The 15,756-nt window shown below is 39.5% G+C and overlaps 1 pseudogene; it reads right to left on the bottom strand.

Annotated features, from left to right (window-relative positions):
• Positions 1-14,402: 14,402 nt before the first annotated feature.
• LOC120227285 lies at positions 14,403-14,789 on the bottom strand (annotated as a pseudogene).
• Positions 14,790-15,756: the final 967 nt, after the last annotated feature.

Below are 15,756 nucleotides of genomic sequence, written 5' to 3'. Positions count from 1 at the left end.
CTCTCTCAGTGGATTCTGCGTCTTTTTTCTCCCAATCTCTCAGGTTTTGTAAGGTTTCCAATGTCTTCAGATCTTTTCTGTGTGATGTATGGGCGCGAGTGCAAGTACGGAGCTCCTTACTTCTCCGCCATCTTGCCCTCTCTCTCTATATTTTTATTTTAAATTGAAGTATAGTTCACTGAAAACTCTAAGGAAAAACAAAATCATCATTCAGCTGAGATGCTCATGAAAAGCCTACCATGCCTACTTGATTCCTGTCTACATGTTTAAAGCATCCCGAGTATCACCATCTCTTTGGAGCTTTTATTTCCTTATGTTGACATGGTTGCCACCCTGATTTGCAGCACTTGGTCTCACCCCAGTGTCTGGAACTTGCATGTTGCCTATCTTCAGGGTGACATCTTGGGTTATGGTGCTTTGGAATCCTTGACCTAATAGTCTACTCATTCCTTGTTTTCCATCCCTGGCTTGTCTTGGTCTTCCCAGTGGTGCCTTCTCGCCCTGAGTCAATAATCCACAGCTGTTATGCTGAGACAAAACAATTTATGATTTAAAATTTGATATTCAGATATTCATAAGTAAGCAGAGAATCTCAGAGTACGTTTTATCTCCAGACTTTGTTAATGAATGAGCTGTTACATGCAGAACTTTGGTCTTCAGACCTCATTTCCAAAGAGCTGTCCCAATCTTTCTGTAATAAATGTGTTATTGCTGGAGGATCCAGATGGTTGCTGATTTAATTCAATTGCTAAGCAAGGGAGAAAAAAAACCTAATCTACTCCTATCTGAAACAAAGAAATCTCAATTTAGGGAACAGGTTTACCCTACTTAAAATATTGCAAACATTTTGACGGGCTGAATGAGATCAGTGCATCTTGAAATCACCTAAGAGGAGCAGTTTTGTGGGGCATATGGCTAATGTGGTGCATTAGAAGCCTCTCAGTTCCTCTTGGCAGTAATTTCATTACCTATTAACGTGGTACTTGAGGACAACTTTCATGTGTGGTAGAGGCCATTAGCATGGGTCTGGATCCAGGAGGCCTGGGGCCAGGTGTTGAATATTTCTGTGACTTTGCCTCTTTAGCCAATAGATGCTTCCTACAACCCCTTCCTGATTAAATCTGTGGCTTTAATATTCTCACCATTCAATTAATAATGCATCAGTATCTCATTCATATAGTTAACCCCAAATTTTTATAAATGTAGCAATTTCCTTTTTGAAGTGAGGAAGGAAAGAAACACAGCTACTTCACGACTGCCTTGATTATTAAAATAACTTGCTCTCTCTCTCGCGCGCGCGCGCGCACACAGGTACACACACACACACACACACACACACACACACACGCACGCACATCAGTGCTTTACAAGCCAGAGGCATATGTGTTGGGAGCAAAAAATGACAATTCTTAAGCCAAAATGTAGTATCATTTCAGTTCATTATTTGCCATGAAAACTCATTCCTCCGAATTCAGTCATGAGAGATTTTTAAAATGTCAAGTGAGGAATGACAGCATAAAATGCAGATTGATTTCGGTTTTCAAAATTGATTAGCAATTTGGGGCCATGAGAGCAATTTTTGTGGTGTTTTCACTCTACCAGTTGCTAAAATTGATTAGTGCTTTTTGAGGAAGGTATAGCAAATTGCTATGCTAATCAAGGTACATTAAATCATGAAGTGCCTTGATTACTAGTGAGCAGTGCTTCGACAAAACCGGTTTGGAAACAGATTTCATCACAGCAGCGGGTAAACTGACTATTTCCCATTCTTTCCTCTTGATTTTGGGGTTTTGCGGTGGTGGCAAAAGGTCATCCATGCTCTTCACCTTTATGATTTCTGAGTCTTCCAGCAAAAATAAGCTGTCATTTAAGAAGGTGCAAGGAACTGCATTACTTTGCATTGCAAAAAAATCAATGTCTGCATTTTACCATTTTGGTATTAAATTGCTTTCATTGGGTAAATGGTTTTAACTGTGGCCTTGTCTGCCTGGGGCAGTAATATAATTTGAAGGTTACAGTCTGGAACACTGAGGGTACAGCTTCCCTCTCAGATTGGAATGTCGGCATGTCAAAAATGCTCATGATCTTTTGCTGTCAGGATCTGGACATGATTTTGTTTTGGAAAGAGTGCATTCTTTCCTCATGTCTATACCTTGGCTTTGGATTTCTTTTCATGTCATTAGCACATTTTGAATAGTTAAGGTAATATTACAAGAAAATATCCAATTTAAATCAATTCTGTATAACAGTGTTGGATCTAGTTCTGCCAACAATTCCAATCAAGTTAATAAAAAAAAAATTAGCATTTACATTTGAGTTTATCTTAGGCCCCTTATATTTTTCCAAATGTTGTAGGACAGGCTGTGTAAGAATAAATAATTTATCAGGTATGATCCTTCTCATACCTTATTTCCCTTCCTTCCCTTATATTCTTTGAAGCATTTGGGTTCATTAGGAGTGGGGTGGGGACTAGAAATTTGTACTATCAATGAATTCTTCATATCCAACTGATTTGCCACAAACTTTTAGAACTAGTGACTTAGTTCAATCTCTTCATTTAACAGACCAAAAAAAAAAAAAAAAAAAGCTAATGTCGAAAGAGATAAATATAAATTACATTGCATAAGGAAACTTGATGGTGGTAGATCATTATGAAAAACCCCAGATACAGAGTAAATAATCCCAGAAGACCTCATGGAGAAAGTAGCAATTAGTGGTAGGCTTTGCAAGTTGAATTGAGTCTCATGCTGTATGTGTGAATTTAGGAATAATTGTAGTGAGACATAGGTACTTACAGCCCAGAGTGCAGCTGATGGAGGGTACAAGAGGACTTAGTGTCCCAGTGGATAACAGTCAGGTAATGGGGATTGGGGACTTTCTGGTAGACCTGCAGTGGCCAAGAGTCAGAAGCAGACAGAGGGGAGTGTGCAGTGGAAATGACACTGGAAAGGGGATCCATAAATCCTTAAAGAGCACAGGAAGAAGGTAGTGTTTTAACCCTTTGACAGAGTGTTAGGGTTTACATCAGGACCTAAGATTGTGAAATAAAATGATTTATTTTGGTTAACAATGTTTCAGATCTTGGAGAACAGATGGAGAAATTAGTTTTGGATCAAGATGCTCGATAATACCCTGGTAGACGTTAGTGCTGGGTCAAATTTCTGTTTTATGAGAGGATTGCTTGAGGTTACATGAAGAGTGTTTTTACTCATCCTTAATCTGCCAACAATAGGACCAGGCTAGTAGTGTTCAGGAATGGACATGAGGAAATAAAGCACATGATCTGGAATGGGGGAATTTCTGACCATTACTAATACATGCTTAACTGTTAGGCTCCATGCTGAGTGTGGAGCCTGCTTAGAATGCTTTCACTCTCTCCCTCTGCGCCTCTATCCCACTCACCCTCTCTCTCTCTAAAATAAAGTTAAATAAATTCTTTTTAAAAATATAAGTCAGCCTTTTTGTGATATGAACAAAACAGGAAAGGGAAAGAGATATTTCCAAGAAAAGTCAGACTAACAGTTAAACCCAACAAGGTTCAGAAGGTCTGCTTGTCACCTGAGCCTCACAGATTTTACACAATGTGGTTTTTGCTGTGAAAGATGCCCTCTGTTAATTGATTTCTTCCTTTCCAGTGAAGATGAAACGAAAAAGAAGGAAATGATGATGAGGATGGAAGTGGTCAATTACTGAGCCCATTAATACCTTCAGGTATGGTTGTCACATCTTCACATGCCAGTAACACCTTGCTCATTGAGATGGGTATTGGAAACATCCCCCTAATTTTGACATCTTTGGCTTGAAAACTATAGTTTTATGTATTTGAAAATCTCTTAGTTTTATGTATTTAATATAGCTCCTCATTTCCAAAGTTACTTTGTAGAGAATACAAGACTTTACTAACCTTGTGTTCAGAAAATATAAGTAAATTTTTGCCATTACAAATGGTAAGTCTCCTTGGAATTTGACCTGGACTATGAGATGGCCATAGTCATAAAACATATCAGCCATGCAAGCTATAGATTATCTAGCCCTGGTGTCCTTCAGTTCACACTCTAGAATAGAGTAGAATGCTCTTCTTTAAGAGATCACACTCTAACTGTCCAACCATGCAAACTGCTCTTCAGTGTAGACATCAGGAAACATTATGCAAATGAAACACACTTCACTGAATTTTACTGAGTCCCATTCTTGTTTTCCTCTCCTTTATGGCTACTATACAATGACCCTGAATAATCAGAATGTGACAATTTATTTTGATCAGTTCACTCTTTCAGGAGCAAAATAGCTGCCACATAGCAGTAACCAAATTGGCCAAAATGCAAGTGTGACAGGTAAGTTTTTTTTCTCTTCTGAAATTTTACCCAGTGTGTATTCCGTGTCAGACCTGATCTTCAGTTACAGGTCTGTTTGTACCCTTGGAAATTATTTTATAAATTCCCATGCTCAACTACAAGTAGGTCAAGTCTTCACCAGCAGCAGCTTCCTGTCTTTATTCTGATGGGTTTAACTAATCTGCGGCCTTTCTGAAAAAAGACACCTCCAACTCAGCTGACTCAATCCTAATGAGTAAGATAAATTAAAAGTTGATTATTTGCATACAAAATAATATTTTTGCTTAATAAAGAATCTCCCTTGAGCATTCTTTAGTTCCTTTAAATGTTGAGGGTTTACCCTATACTAGGTACTCTTCTAGGCTATGGGAATGTAGTGGTGAACCAAACTGACAAAACCTATGCCTTTTTAGAGTTTATTTTCTAGTGGACAAAACCACAATGATCAAGTAAACACACACTTACTGGTTTTCCAAGTCATGATAAGTGCTTGGAGTAAAGGAGAGTAGGGTTAAGGACCGTAAAGTGACAGGATGTGGGGAGCTGTAGTAGTTGTGGTCTTTGAACAAAGGAATGAATGGAGTGAGATAGCAATAGTTAGGTGAAGAACCAGGGCAATGGACAGTGCAGAAGTTAAGAGAGGGTCAATGCTGGGCCCACGCACAGGTCTATAGAGAACTAAGGGAGAGCCACGGCACTTGGACCAAATCTTAGAAGGCACTGCCCAACAAAGATCAACAAAGGGTGAAATCAGTTAATCACTGGCAAATAATTAATTAAATCAGATTTTGACAGATTAGAAAAAAAAAATTGAAAACCAAGAGACCTTAAGTTGCCTATTTGTACATGGAAAGGCCAGGATTGGTGGAGTGAAATAATTTTTTAGTAAATATTTACTGAATATTCAATATAGAAGTTTTTCATTTGGGAACAAAAGGTGTAGTTCAAAGTCATACTGCACAAGTGACCACTATCACTATCTCTTGGTGGTAGACAAAGTTGGTGCTTATTTTTTGCATAGAGAGAATGGAACTTCTATGTATAATTGTTTCATTCATTTTTTCAGTGGAATTTCATAGTTGATCATTGAGAAGCTCCTGACCAGGAGGCTGGAGTTTGAGTGATATCCTTGAGGTGACTGCCATCACAAAAACACAAACCAAACAACACAACGACACGGTAGGCCCATGTCCTACTGCCCTGTGAAGCATCTACAAACTATCAACAGAGACTGCTGATGGTTTTATTTTTGAAAGGAGAAGCAGCCTGTCCAATAAAGGAGTCAGTGGAAAACTTCCCTGCTGGAGACCATAGCCCCTGGTCTTTAGCTCATGAACTAATTCACCGAAATGATGAAATAAGCTGCTGTTTTTGTTGTGTTGACTACTCTTTTGTGTGTAATTTCCAAGAAAAAGGATATCACTAGTGGGTTCTCATGACCTCCTGGAGGACTCTGAGCACAGCATCACACACAAGTTCCCACACTTCTTTCCCTCATCCGGCAGCTCTATCCTCTCACCTGAGCTACTCCTGACCTTGTATTTTCCTCAACACTTCCAACTCCAGGAAGTGGCTGTTCCTGTTTCTCATGTGACGTGAGAGAGGGTGTACTAGATGCAGCTCAGCACACCTCTCTGTCCTGACTGTTCACCCTTGATGGAATCACTATCTCTAGGTGGATGTTCTTGGTTGAAAGGCAGGATACCATAGGATTCAGGATCAAGGTCAGACTCTATCTTCTCCAAAATCCTTAAGTGTATATCTCAGGCTAGAGTGTTATTGCCACCTCTGGGTTGGATATATTTATTGTCTGAGATTCATCTGGCAATTGATCACACTGAAAATTATGTGACCTGCTTTCCCAGGCAAGCCACATCTGCCCCAGGAAGTACCGTGTCTCTGAACGCCCCACTGCTCCAGCAGTTATAGGCAGCCAAACCAGAATTCAAGACTTCATCTCTCCAAACTCTCTTTTTCTCATCAGTCACACCCACTCTTCATGGTTCATCAGAGAAGATGGTTAGTATCTAATAAGATTCCAATCAGCTAGGATCCAGTAAGATAATTTCCCTGAGGACAAGCTCTGTGAAACAGAGCTGAGTGCTCTGGGTAGGTTTCAGAATAATTATTTTCCCTTCCTACATCCAGAAGAAGGAAAGGATTTTCTCCTGATCTTCAAATCTTCACCCTTAGACACTATTAGGGCTCCTGGAGGTAAAATTTCCAATATACAGCAATACCCTTCTTCAGATTAGGCCCCCAGGGGTTTTAATCTGCAAGGCTGACCAGAGCTCAGTCTCAGCAATTAATCACTCACCCCTGATGGCACCAGCAACATTTTTGTCCCCAGTGGGCTGTGACTCTGTGTCCATCTTCAATTTGGGGTGACAATTTGCCCTGTGACCTCAATTCTCTAATGAATCTAGGAAGAATTCTTTTCAAAAATGCTCAACATTTTTATTGAGAGAATGGGAATAATGATTTCCAAGATCTTAAGGAAATCTTAAGGGACTGGAAATCATAAGCCCTGACTTGCCTCTTTCTATAAATATGTCTAGAGGTTTTTCCATGTCAGTTTCTATAGGTATCCCCTCTCAACTTCAGCTGTATGTTATATCCATCTGGGGAGTTTTAATTTTTTTAATGCTTTATTTATTTCTGAGAGAGAGAAAGAGAAACAGCATGAGCAGGGGAAAGTCAGAGAGAGAGAGAGACAGAATCTGAAACAGGCGCCAGGCTCTGATCTAGCTGTCAGCATAAAGCCTGACGCGAGGCTCGAACACATGACCCGTGGGATCATGACCTGAGCCGAAGTTGGACGCTTAACTGACTGAGCCACCCAGGCACCTCATATCTGGGGAGTTTTAAAAAAAGGTTGATGCCTGAGTCCCACCAGAGAGTCTGATATAGATGAGCTTGGCTTGAGTATGGCTTGGGCAAAGGGTACTCAAAAGTTCTGGGTTGATACTAATATACAAGATGAGTTGAGAAACTCTGCTATAGAATGACTCAGCTCAGGGGCACCTGGGTGGCTCAGTCAGTTGAGTGTCTACCTCTTGATTTAAGTTCAGGTGATGATCTCATGAGCATCAATCTCATGATTGAGCCATGCTTAAAACTCTGTGCTGACAGTGTGGAGCCTGTTTGGGATTTTCTCTCTTCCCTCTCCCTCTACCCCTCCTCCACTCATGTGAGTACTCTCTTTCTCTCTCTCTATGTCTCTCAAAGTAAATAAATATTTAAAAAAAGAATGACTGAACCCAAATCTTGTAACAACTTTTTCTCATTCAATGCACAGATTTTTAGTTCACTGAAGATAAAGGACATACATTATGTGCTGAGACATCTTAGCCGGGTATCTGCTCAGGACTGTCTTGGCCCTCTGGATCTTCTTCAGTTAGCTCCAAGCTACTCAAGTCTCTTATCATATATGGTGGAATGACTGATTTGTTGTTCAGGCTTCAGGCCCTTACTTCCAGATCTTGCTTCTTACCTGTTTTGAGTACAGGCTTATTGATTAGTTACTAAGAAAGACTTTGCTTCCTCCCCTGCTGACTTTTCTATGTGGGATTGCAGCCTCCTGACAGGAAATGTTTTGCAGGATAAATTTCTCTTTCATTTGTGTAAAGGCAAGGAGATTTCTTTCCATCTGCCCTCTCAAAAAGGTTTTGCCATTTTTCAGAAATATAGACTCTTCCCCATAATTATTTTAGTTTGACACCATGGAGCAATGTCCCAGAGTTTCAGTCAACACCCCTTCACCTCCCATCTACTAAAATACCCCAGCAGAAATGTGCACAGTAGGTGCATATATATGAATATGTTAGTTTTGGGATAGAGTCCAATGCACTTCATGATCTGTGATCATCATTTCTGAAATGAAGAAAATAATCTATATCTGTACTGTTCACTGTAAAAGCCAGTAGCCAGTGTGGTTATTGAGCACTTGAAATGCTGCAAGTGTGACTAAGGAAATGACTTTTTAATTCCATTTGTTTTTAATTAATTTAAATTTTAGCAGGTATTTATGGCTAGTGATTATTGTACAGACAAATATTTGAAGTGGCCATGTTTTTATTCAGTGATATGAATCTTTTCAGTTTTTTTTTTCTCTATTTCTCTCCAATTCTGTCTGTTTAGGGATGTGCCTTTTCCCTTTATGTACCATTATCTGGGGCCCACTTAACCATGTGGCTGTCTTTGACATTGCTATATATTGCCTCCTATCCATTTATGTTTCTCAAACCAGTTTCTTTCTGTACAGACATAAACGTTCCCTTCTCTCATCTCCAACATACAGCTCCTTTGAGTGTGGTGATTGAAGAGTAGGTGATTTGTCCATATCTAAATTTGTCAGGTGCTTTGAACAAAAATACTGAAAATCGTTGTCAAAATTTATCAACCAATTAGACAAAGACCTGGGGGGAAAATTTATGGCAACTTGTACCACATCCTATATTTTATATTAAATGGCATATTTTTATCTTTTACATAAAACAAAAAAATATTTTAAAATATATAGGAGTAACATAACCATATGGCAGAGGAGAAGACCCCAGCCTCCAACTCCCTACAAAGATAAAACACTGGACAGCTATTCATGAACAAGATTAGCTCTCAAAAACTCTCGAGTCTAATAAGAAATGTTCAGCAGCAAAATGGGATAAAAAATTGAGAATAGCTGCACAAAAAAGAAGGAAGAACAGACTCTTTTTGCCTTTGTCATCTTGTCCCCCAAGTCTGCACTGCTCAGTACCAGAAGGAACCTCACCAGCTACAAGGAGTCCATCTCTGGGGAAGAGAGGGCAGAGTGAGCAGTCAGTTTACCCAGCCTTAGGGGGCATCTCATGAAGAATGTGCTTCAGTTGCACCCCTCCCAGAGACCCACAAAGCTGAGACATAGGTATCTGGGAACAAGGAACAAAAGCAGGGATGACCAAGATCAGCCACACAACAGAAGTGACCACGATTCCTGGTGACCTGCTTCACAGCCAGCCCCAGCAGCTTTCATCACTAAAGTGATCAAAGACCAGTACAGCCTGGGCACACTTCCTGCAGATTTCACCAGCTTTATCCCTAAGCCTACTCTCATTTGCATGTATCAACAACTGATGTCCCTCCCTACTTCCTCTCACAAACCCCCTGTTTAGGCCAGAGACACACACTGGCAGCAAGCCCAGAGCCCTGTGGCTGACCCCCACTACTTTATGTGTATTTGGGTTTAGCACCCACAGTTGTGTACTTGCACACTATTGGCCTGATACAGTAAACTCCATTGCCATGTGTACACTTTTGGCAAGACGCTGAGCTGGGGAAATGCACAACAATAGTGCAAGCCCACATGGCTGTTTGGGCCCAGATTCAGCCTTATTGCCTGTCACTAGCTTGTACCATCTGGCTCACTTATAGCAACTCCTCTAGTTGTGCACTGGCATGCCATGTGAAACCCTGTCACTGGCCTCCACTGCTGCTCACATGCCCCTGGGAAGACTTGCAGACACAGAAGAGCATGCTGACAGCCAGAGCCACCACAGCAGCTTGTGGGCCTGGATCTGACTCTATCTCCTATCTCTAGCCTGCACCACCAGTGGTGCACCATCAGCTCATCTTGAGCTGCCCCTTCCAGCTGTGTCCCTTCATGCCCCTGACCTGTCTTCCAGCACCATCCTGGGCTTCTGTACACACATGGCAAGAGCCAGCAGCCATGGTATTGCAGACTGATGGCCAAAGGCCTCACACCTGCCAGAATGCCTACAGTTTGTTCCCACCCTTGCTGTTTGCTCTGGTTTCCACCACTATATGTATGCATGAAACCAGTCTCTTCCATTACACGGGTACTTACAGATGTTCTCTCTAGTCCAGTGTGTGCATACCACTAGTTCCAGTCACCACCACTGCCTGCCCTGGTGCCCTGCCACCCTGGTGTCCTGCTGAGGACACCACCAACCCTTGAGGCCTCCATGGATCTGCTTCAGCGTTCTTCAAGGACCATGCAGTTGCTGATGCTGTGGACCCCAGTGGCCTGAACCAACAAGTCACCATGCCCCCTGGACCTGGACCAGCCACATATCACTGCACTTGATGATGAGCACCACTAGATAGAGGGTCATGGCATGCTCTGGCATGCCCCCATCCTCAGGAGCAGGTTCGTCCTTACCAAAGTCAGTCAGTAAAGTCTGAAAGAGGCAATTCCCTCTTCAAATGTGCAGACAACTAAGCAGAATTACAAGAATCAATGAGAATCAGGAAAATAGGATTCTATCAAAAAGATGTACGAAACTTCTAATACTGAATCCCAAGGAAGTAGAGATACAGGAATTACCAGACAAAAAATTTTAATTTTCCAAAAAAAAATTTCAAAAAACTTTCCCCCAGGGGCGCCAGGGTGGCTTAGTCGGTTGAGCGTCCGACTTTCGCTTAGGTCATGATCTCGCGGTTTGCGGGTTCGAGCCCCGCGTCGGGCTCTGTGCTGACTGCCAGCTCAGAGCCTGGAGCCTGTTTCAGTCTGTGACTCCCTCTCTCTCTGACCCTCCCCTGCTCATGCTGTCTCTCTCTCTCTCCNAAAAAAAAAAAAAAAAAAAAAAAAAAAAAAAAACTTTCCCCCAAAATTAAGATTCTCAGAGATATATAAGAAACTGGATAAAATTTAATGGAATCATGGGGCATCTGGCTGGCTCAGTCAGTGAAGTGTGTGTGACTCTTAATCTAGGGTTGGGAGTTCAAGCCCCATATGGAGATTACTTAAAAATAAAATAATTTTAAAAAATTAATGGAATCAAAAAAAAAAAAAATTAATGGAATCAGGAAAACAATAAGAGAGCAAAATGAGAAATTTGACAAAGGATAGAAATATGAAAAATAAATGAACAGGAATTTAGGAGCAGTAGAATACAATGACTGAAGGATGCAACAAAGCTTCAACAGCCAACTAGATTGAGGAGAAGAAAGAACCAGTGAGCCTGAAGATAGATTATATAAAGTTATTGAGTAAGAAAAGCAAAGAGCAAATATAATACAAAGTAATGAATAAGTTCCTTACAGGACTTCAGGTATACTATATAATAGAAAATGATTAATTCACAAAGAAAGGCAGGAAGCAAGGCAGAAAAGAACAAAGAAACTAAAAGCAGCCAGAAACAATAAGATGTCAATAACAATTCTATACCTATCAGTAATTACTGTAGATGTAAATAGATTAAATTTTCTGATCAAGAGGCACAAAGTGACTTTATGAATATAGAAAGAGATCCCACTCTATGCTGCCTACAAGAGACTCACTACAGCTTAGAAGACACACAGAGGTTCAAAACAAAGGGATGGGGAAAGATATTCAACACATATGGAAAACTAAAGAGAACAGAGAAGCTATACTTGTATCAGACTAAATCGACTTTGGGTCAAAAACTGTAACAAGAGACAAAGAAGATCACTATATAATGATAAAATGGTCAATTCATCAAGAGGACAAAACAATCGTAAATACAAACACACCCAACACCATAGTCCTTAAATATTTAACAAATATTAACAGAGCTGAGGGAAGCAATAGACAAAAATACAATAATAATACGGGACATTAATATCCCACTTTTGACAATGGATATATCATTCAGACAGAGAATCAGTAAGAAAACATTGAGTTTGAATTTTGCTTTGGAACATATACAGAGCACTCCATTCAACAGCACTGGGATACATATTCTTCTGAAGCACACATGGAACGTTCTCCAAGATAGGTCATATGTTAGAGCACAAAACATAGATACTCTTTAATGATTTGAACTCTCAACAAATATAACCCAATTTTTTAAAGATTGAAATCACTCTCAAAAATAAATAAACATTTAAAAAAATTATGGGGCACCTGAGTGGCTCAGTCAGTTAAGCATCCAACTTTACCTTAGATCATAATTTCATGGTTTGTGTGTTTGAGCCCCATGACAGGCTCTGCTCTGACAGCTCAAAGCCTGGAGCCTGCTTTAAATTCTCTCTCTCTCTCTCTCTCTCTCTCTCTGCCCCTCCTCTGCTCTTTCTCTATCTCAAAAATAAGTAAACATTAATTTTAAAAAAATCTTAAAAAAAAGATTGAAATCATACCAAGTATCTTTCCTGACCACAGTGGTATGAAACTAGAAATGAGTAACAGGAGGAAAACTGGAATATTGACAAATATGTGGAAATTCAGCAACATATTCCTGAATAACCAATGGGTCAACAATAAAACCAATAGGAAAAATAAAATATCTTGAAACAAATGGAAACACAACATACTAAAGCTTTGGAGATGCTGCAAAAACAATGCTAAGAGGGAAGTTTATAGTAATAAATTCTTATATTAAGAATAAAGAAGTTCTCAAAAACAACCTCACGTATACCCCCAAAGAATGAGAAAAACAAGAAAAAACTAGCCTAAAATTAGTGAAAGGAAGGAGATAACAATTATCTGTGCACATAAATGAAATAAAGAATAGGTAACAAGTAGAAAAGATTAAGTGTGGAGATTTCTCAAAAAATTAAAAATAGAACTACATTATGACCCAGCAATTGCACTACTAGGTATTTATCCAAAAGATACAGAAGAGCTGCTCTGAAGGGGCACATGCACCCCCATGTTTACAGCAGTGCTATCAACAATAGCCAAATTACGGAGAGTCCAAATGTCCATTGACTGATGAATGCATAAAGAAAATGTGGCTTATATATACAATGGAATACTAATCAGCAATCAAAAGGAATAAAATCTTGCCACTTGCAACAATGTGGATGGAACTAGAATGTATTATGCTAAGTGAAATAAGTTAGTCAGAGAAAGAAAAATATTATTTTATTCATATGTGGAATTTAAGAAACACAACTGATGAACATAGGGGAAGGGAAGGAAAAATAAGATAAAAACAGAGAATGAGCAAACCATAAAAGACTTTTAAATACATAAAACAAACTGAGGGTTGGTGGAGGGGTTTTGGGTGCGTGAATGGGCTAAATGGGTAAGGGGCATTAAAGAGGGCCTTTGTTGGGATGAGCACTGGGTGTCATATGTAAGTGATGAATCACTGGGTTCTACTCCTGAAACCAATACTACACTGTGTGTCAACTAACTTGGATTTAAATAAATACATTTAAAATTAAAAATAAATGGTGTGTTTTTTTTTAAGAAACAAAACTATAAAGAAAAAAAAAGGAAAACACAAAATCAGAAATAAGTGAGGAGACATAACAACTGATACCACAGAAATACAAAAGTTCATAAAACAATACTAGAGCAATTAATTATATGCCAATGAATTAGATAATCTTGAAGAAATTGATAAATTCTTAGGAATATATGATCTGCCACATCCAAATTATGAAGAAAAAGAAAATCTGAAATAATAAGGAAGGAAACTAAATTAGGAATCAAAGCCTCCCAACAAAGAAAAGCCTAAGACAAGTTGCCTTTATGGGTGAGTTCTACCAAACTTAAAAAAAAAAAAAGAATTAACATCTGGTCTCACACAGAAATTAAAGTCTGGAAATACAGACAATATCATTCTCCATCCCTTTTGATTCATCAGTCCCATTCATATTCCCAGATGGTCTGGTCCTTTCTTCAGCTTCTTTAGCAGTTGCTGCATGAAGTAATCTTCTAGGAGCAACAAGGTCTCTTTCGCACCTCCAGAGCTAGAAAACTCCAACTCTCAGTCTCATGTGACACAGACTCAAAGTTCCAGGGAGCTATCAAGTCACATAACAAAGAGCAAAGCACCTCAAAATTTAGAAATATCAAAGCTCAGGAATAAATGCGATTGTTTCAAGAGTTTATCATCTCGGCCCTAATTCTCATGTGAGTTCATTTTCCAAATACAACTTACTTTTCCAAACTCAATACAGTTAACAGTCAAAACTAACACTGAGGTCATCAACCACAGACCATTGCAGAAATGGGGTGTAAGCAAAAGCAGAGTGTAGATGGGAGGGGGTGGGGGAGAGGAGAGAAAACAAAAGGCTTTCTTGTTTCATCTTCTCAAGGGTGTCAACTAAGCTTATCAGTTGGCCAGAACCCATTGTCTGTAAACTGCCAGCCTTCCTTCAGGATGATTCACTTCTGTCTATGCACAGACCAGCTCCACCAACATCTCTGTCATCTTCATGAGCTCCTTGGCCTTCTCCTCTGCCTTCTCATTCCTTTTGATCACTCTGTCCTCGATTCCATCATTTTGATTCTGAAGATGATTCAGGGTGCTCTCCTCCGAGACCTCCCCTCTACCTGTTTTTTTATTTGAATGAACATATCGTCCATCTCTCATAACTTGCTCCTTCTTCATTGTATGCTCTCCCCTACCCCTGAGTGAGAGTCGTGTTGTCCTCTGACATCTTGCTGAAGACTGGCAGCAGAAGCTGCTAGAAATCCTCCTCAGTCTCCAGCACTTTCACCTCCTCTAGTTCTGCTGGCTGGAAGATGTCCAAAGGCCACATTCTCCCCCACTTCACCAGAACTGTGGTATCAATGTCTGCAAAAAAGAAGGAGAAATGTACTTTGTTGAAAATTTAAATTATATGTGCACTTTCTGATGTAACCTGTCTGGTCATTTTGTTTGGACAACCCAACTCAGCTATAATTGGAGACTAGATTTTGGTATTCTATACAAATTGATGTAATACCCTGATGCATTTCAGGGGATTCTGGGCATAAAATGGAAGAGCTGCTCTTGAGTGGCTGGAGAAAGACAAGAGGACCATCTACATTGGACTGTAAAGTGCACAGGGACTGGGTATTTCTGAAGTTCATAACTTGTCCTGCTATAAGTTCATTTGAGTAGCTGACCTGACAAGTGTATGAAGTCAAAACCCTTCCACGTGTAATAAAAAACAATGACCATGTTAATAAAAGTATTTATTTTCTTGAAAAGAAAAAGCTATTAACATAATTTTTTTCCAAACTATTACAAAAATTTGAAGACAGAATGCTTCCACACTTATTTTAAGAAGCCGGTATTACCCCAATAACAAAGCCAGATGAGGATACTATGAAAAAAGAAATAGAGGTCAGTATCCCTGATGAATATAGATGTAAAAAATTTCAACAAAATTACATTCAAACAGCAAATCCATTTCAATGACACATTTAAAAGGTCATACACCAGGATATACATATATTTTCCATATGTATTACATATTACATGTAATGAAATATACATATATATCTCACAAGAATATTATTCAGCCATTAAAAAGAAGGAAATCCTGCCATTTGTGAGAACATAGTTGGACCTTGAGGACATTCTACTAAGTGAAATAAGCCTCCAGAGAAAGATAAATACTGCCTATTATCTTTCAATGTGGAATCAAAAATAAATTTAAATACATAAAAACAGAGAGTAGAATGGGGGTTGCCAGGGGCTGGAAAGTGGGGGAAATAGGGAGATGGTGGTCAAAGTATATA

The sequence above is a fragment of the Hyaena hyaena genome, unplaced genomic scaffold (assembly GCF_003009895.1).
Source record: "Hyaena hyaena isolate Hyena2069 unplaced genomic scaffold, ASM300989v1 scaffold_2151, whole genome shotgun sequence".
NCBI lineage: Eukaryota > Metazoa > Chordata > Mammalia > Carnivora > Hyaenidae > Hyaena > Hyaena hyaena.
This window is presented reverse-complemented; position numbering and strand designations above follow the sequence as displayed.